The following is a 5,296-nucleotide window of genomic DNA, read 5'->3' on the forward strand; positions in this document are numbered from 1 at the left end:
AGGTGAAGTGTGTGCAATATATATAAAACAGTGTTATACTGTGTAACCGTGTTGCTAATAATATATTAGTCGCTGATCATGTCCTTGGCAGTGAGAATGTAACACTATGAGTTGTGAAAGTGTGCCATAGGTCATTGCACTGGTATAGCTAACTATTAATATTGTTGTAGAAAAACATTTAGATGTTTATGTGGAATAGTATATGTTAACACCCTTGTTGATGCATGCCAATGTGTGTGTCAATGCAAAGAAAATCTAAACTACATTGTAACAATTCATATACAATTCAGTATGAAAATGTATGCACTCACTAACTGTAAATCGCTCTGGATAAGAGCGTCTGCTAAATGACTAAAAATGTTTAAAAAAAGGTAAATATACTGTATCTACATGTAACTCTCTACAGAATGTAGAATATATGTTTGGAATAGTTGGTGTTCCAGTCATTGAAGTAGCTAAGGCAGCTCAAGCCTCAGGAATCAAGTATGTGGGAATGCGCAATGAACAAGCCATAAGCCACCTTTTTATTACTAAACCAGCTCTCCCCAAATCATGTGATATTAACTACCCGTACATAGACTACAGGAGCGTGTAGTGTGTGAGGGTCAGTTTCATAGCTTTTTTGCATTGCTAATTATGTCTGCCTGTCTGTCTGACCCTTTGTGTGTCTGTCTGCCTGTCTTCCTGTCTGTCCCTCTGTCTGTCTGTTCCTCTCCAGTCCAGGTGCGTGTCTGGTTGTGTCTGGACCGGGACTCATCCATGCACTTGGTGGAATGGCCAACGCTAACATGAACTGCTGGTATGCTAGAACTCCACAAACAGAAGACCCTACTACTCATGTTCAGTGGTCCTTTCAAAAGAAGGGATGCTATCCGCACACTGCAAAAAATGATCTGAGGACTCCAAACTATCTCAGATTGTCAGTTGATGTCATTGTGTGATACCTCTCTCTCTGTAGGCCTGTGATTGTTATTGGAGGCTCCTCCGATCAAAACCAAGAGACCACTGGGGCGTTTCAAGAGTTTCCACAGGTACCGATTGAACCATGATATTTATGACTTTTGAACATTAGGGGGTTGTTTCCCAGGACACAGATTAAGCCTAGTCATGGCCTAAAAAGCAAACTCAATAGAGAATCTCTGTCTGGGAAACTGGCCCTAGCAGTTTAATTGCTGAAAGAGGAAATAATTTGTTATTTGTGGTCCTCTTTCTCTGTCAGGTGGAGGCATGCAGATTGTACAGTAAGTTCTCTGCTAGGTCTAGCAGTCTGGATATGATCTCCTCAGTGGTAGAGAAGGTATACAGTCTACTCTGACTCCCTCTGTGTAGTCCTCTTCATATCATTTGGTATCACCTGCAATTGTCTTTTTTCTGACCTCTAATTTTCCAGCTTAGCAAGGTACCTTAACTGCTTCATAAGAGCACAGCACAGCCTTAATTGATCTGAATTTAAGGGTGTTTGGTATGTCTAAGGCAGCACGCACTAGCATGTATGGACGTCCAGGTGCTGTATACGTAGACATATCTGGGGACATGGTCAATGCTAAATTGGACAGGAGCAGAGCCAGGTTAGTGGCCATCACTGTCTTTCATCCATTTAAAATGTATACTAATGTGTTACTGTTGAATATGTATACCTCTGAATTCACATCACCGTAGTCATTTTTATTTTATCTTGTTATACCTTTTAACGTCTGAAGTGAACCAGAAATTAAATTACTTAGAAAATATAGCACTATATCAAAATATTCTCATCAGAGAATAGCAATAAGCCTCGATAGACCTTCATGGTTTATTTACATATGCAATAAAGTTGCTAGGTAACATGTTTAATGTTTGACCTATTATTTATTATTTCCTTTGTCAGAGAGGTGCCCTGTAGTCCACCTCCTCCTGTGAGTATGGCTGACCATATGGTGATCACAGAAGCACTGGCGGTCCTGAAAGGAGCCAAACGGACTTTACTCATCATTGGCAAAGGTAGGCATTGCTTTTTTAATAGCCAGATAATCTGGGGGAAACAGAACTAAAATCTTGCATAATTGCGTCAGATACTTGGATAAGGTCTGGGGAGATGTTAAGAGAAAGATACTAACGCCACTTGCGAACTCTCCACCCCCCTAAACGGAAACTCTCTGCAAGTTTCCGGCAAGTTTATGGGCCAAATGTCCCCTCCCGTTCTGAAATTGAAAAGATGCGAGCACCTGCGAAATCGGGATTTGTCCAAATGATTAGTGGTGAAAAATCAGCGTACCGGAACAAAGTTGTCACATCCCATTCTGTTGACAGACGCTACTTCCAGTTATGTTACGTGCGTCTGTCCAAGAGAGATCAATAGCCAGCTGAGACGCACTGTAACACATATAGCACTGTACCACGGTTCAGTTGAAAACTGGGCCACGTTCAGTCGACAAATGTTGTTGACATGATTTCTCATTCTACCTGTCTGAGAGGCACGTTCGTTCTACATGCTATATTTCTATCTGAACGTTGCACAACGTTTTGCTCAGCTGAATGCATCCCAGTTGTGAAGACCAGTCTGTTGAAATCCGTGTGGCAGTGCCCTCTGTCTGTGTCCCTCTGCAGGTGCAGCCCATTGAAGAGCAGAGGGGGCTCTGAAGGAGCTGGTGGAGGGGTGTGACCTGCCCTTCCTGCCCACCCCCATGGGTAAAGGGGTGCTGCCTGACGATCACCCCAACTGTGTTGCTGCTGCCCGCTCCAGGTCAGCCTCTCCTTCTCTCAGCTGGCATCATATTCATGTACAGACCATTGACTGTATAAGTAGGACCAAGAATTTCCCTGACCATTTGAACGGACCACGAAACTCCTGAAATCCCTATCTATAACTAGTCTCTCCTGGCCAGGTCATGTCAATGTAAACTGGTGTCAATCAAACAACTACACTACTCCTATAACTAGCCTCTTTTCATTACATTTTGTTTTGTCCCTGCTCTCCTCCTCCTCTCTTCCTATCCTCCTCCTCCTCTCTTCCTATCCTCCTCCTCCTCTCTTCCTCCTCCTCCTCCTCTTCCTATCCTCCTGGTTCTATGGTCTTGGTGGGGACTGCAGAGCTCTGCTCCAGTCTGATGTTGTGGTCCTACTTGGTGCCAGACTCAACTGGATCCTGCACTTTGGCCTTCCCCCCAGGTTTGACACCCAAGTAAAGGTCATCCAGCTAGGTCAAAGGTCACCAGTAGGGTTTCTTTTTTTTCCTTCTTTTTTTCGGATTCCAGATTTTCTGCTTATTCCGTTCTGATTTCTGGAATCTTCCAACAGGGATTTCTGGGAATTTGGGGAAAGTAACTGTAATTTTGCAACCCTAGTCACAGGTCATTTCATAGTGAACTACATTTCATTGTAACCAGGTATAAAGGTATTTGACTCAGTCTATTGGATTTAGTCTATCAATTATATAGCTTCTCTATAAGTCTTTGTGGTCTCTCCAAATAATGTCATGGCTGTCTTAGTGCTGTACAGTACATCTATATTTAAGCAATAAGGCCCGAGGGGGTGTGGTATATGGCCAATATACCACGTCTAGGGGCTGTTCTTAAGCACGATGCAACGCAGAGTGCCTCGACGATACAGCCCTTAGCCGTGGTATATTGGCCCTATACCACAAACCCCAGAGGTGCCTTATTGCTATTATAAACTGGTTACCAACGTAATTCGAACAGTCAAAATAAATTTCAAATCAAATCAAATCAAATTTTATTGGCCACATGCGCCGTAATACAACAGGTGCAGACATTACAGTGAAATGCTTACTTACAGCCCTTAACCAACAGTGCATTTATTTTAAACAAAAAAGTAAAAATAAAACAACAACAAAAAAAGTGTTGAGAAAAAAAGAGCAGAAGTAAAATAAAATAACAGTAGGGAGGCTATATATACAGGGGGGTACCGGTGCAGAGTCAATGTGCGGGGGCACCGGCTAGTTGAGGTAGTTGAAGTAATATGTACATGTGGGTAGAGTTAAAGTGACTATGCATAAATAATTAACAGAGTAGCAGCAGCGTAAAAGGATGGGGTGGGGGGGCAGTGCAAATAGTCCGGGTAGCCATGATTAGCTGTTCAGGAGTCTTAAGGCTTGGGGGTAGAAGCTGTTGAGAAGTCTTTTGGACCTAGACTTGGCACTCCGGTACCGCTTGCCGTGCGGTAGCAGAGAGAACAGTCTATGACTAGGGTGGCTGGAGTCTTTGACAATTTTGAGGGCCTTCCTCTGACACCGCCTGGTATAGAGGTCCTGGATGGCAGGAAACTTGGCCCCAGTGATGTACTGGGCCGTACACACTACCCTCTGTAGTGCCTTGCGGTCGGAGGCCAAGCAGTTGCCATACCAGGCGGTGATGCAACCAGTCAGGATGCTCTCGATGGTGCAGCTGTATAATTTTTTGAGGATCTGAGGACCCATGCCAAATCTTTTCAATCTCCTGAGGGGGAATAGGCTTTGTCGTGCCCTCTTCACGACTGTCTTGGTGTGTTTGGACCATGATAGTTCGTTGGTGATGTGGACACCAAGGAACTTGAAGCTCTCAACCTGTTCCACTACAGCCCCGTCGATGAGAATGGGGGCGTGCTCAGTCCTCTTTTTTTTCCTGTAGTCCACAATCATCTCCTTTGTCTTGGTCACGTTGAGGGAGAGGTTGTTATCCTGGCACAACACGGCCAGGTCTCTGACCTCCTCCCTCAACGTGACCCATGTTATACGGTCAGATATACCACAGCTTTCAGCCAATCAGCATTCAGGGCTCGAGTCACCCGGTTTATAAAAGGGAACGTGTGTGTGTCAGCCTTAGCATTATGTGGTGGTGCCTGGTTATTTCTGTTGTGTTTAGCTTGAGGTTTGGCCACTCCTCCAGCTGCTGTTACATGTGTCACGCACGGCGCTCTTCCTGTCGTGTCGTTGCTGGTATGTTGTAGTAACGTTCCACATACGTTATTTATGTCAAGGTCAATGTCAAGGTTGATCTGTGTGCTGAGGAGATGGGGAACAACGTGCAACCTGCTGCTGCTCTCCTGGGGGACATCAATACTATTGTCAAGCAGGTAACACAACACAGTCCTGGGGGACTGGAGATCCTGGTTTGAATCCAGGCTCTGTCGTAGCCGGCCGCGACCGGGAGACCCATGGGGCGGCGCACAATTGGACCAGCGTCGCCTAGGGTAGTGGAGGGAATGGCCGGCTCAGTTCGTAGAGCATGGTGTTTGCAACGCCAGGGTTGTGGGTTCGATTCCCACGGGGGGTATGAAAAAAAAAAGTTATGTATGCACTAACTGTAAGTCGCTCTGGATA

At 44.9% G+C, this 5,296-nt stretch overlaps 1 pseudogene across 1 annotated transcript; it reads left to right on the forward strand.

Moving 5' to 3' along the window:
* The first annotated feature begins 718 nt into the window (after window positions 1–718).
* LOC311115644 (2-hydroxyacyl-CoA lyase 1-like) lies at window positions 719–5,049 on the forward strand (annotated as a pseudogene). Its single transcript has 8 exons — window positions 719–799; window positions 959–1,031; window positions 1,220–1,297; window positions 1,474–1,572; window positions 1,872–1,980; window positions 2,587–2,722; window positions 3,070–3,175; window positions 4,966–5,049. The product of its transcript is annotated as a 2-hydroxyacyl-CoA lyase 1-like (transcript).
* Window positions 5,050–5,296: the final 247 nt, after the last annotated feature.

Source organism: Coregonus lavaretus (genome assembly GCF_964263955.1).
Source record: "Coregonus lavaretus genome assembly, contig: HAP1_SCAFFOLD_4161, whole genome shotgun sequence".
NCBI lineage: Eukaryota > Metazoa > Chordata > Actinopteri > Salmoniformes > Salmonidae > Coregonus > Coregonus lavaretus.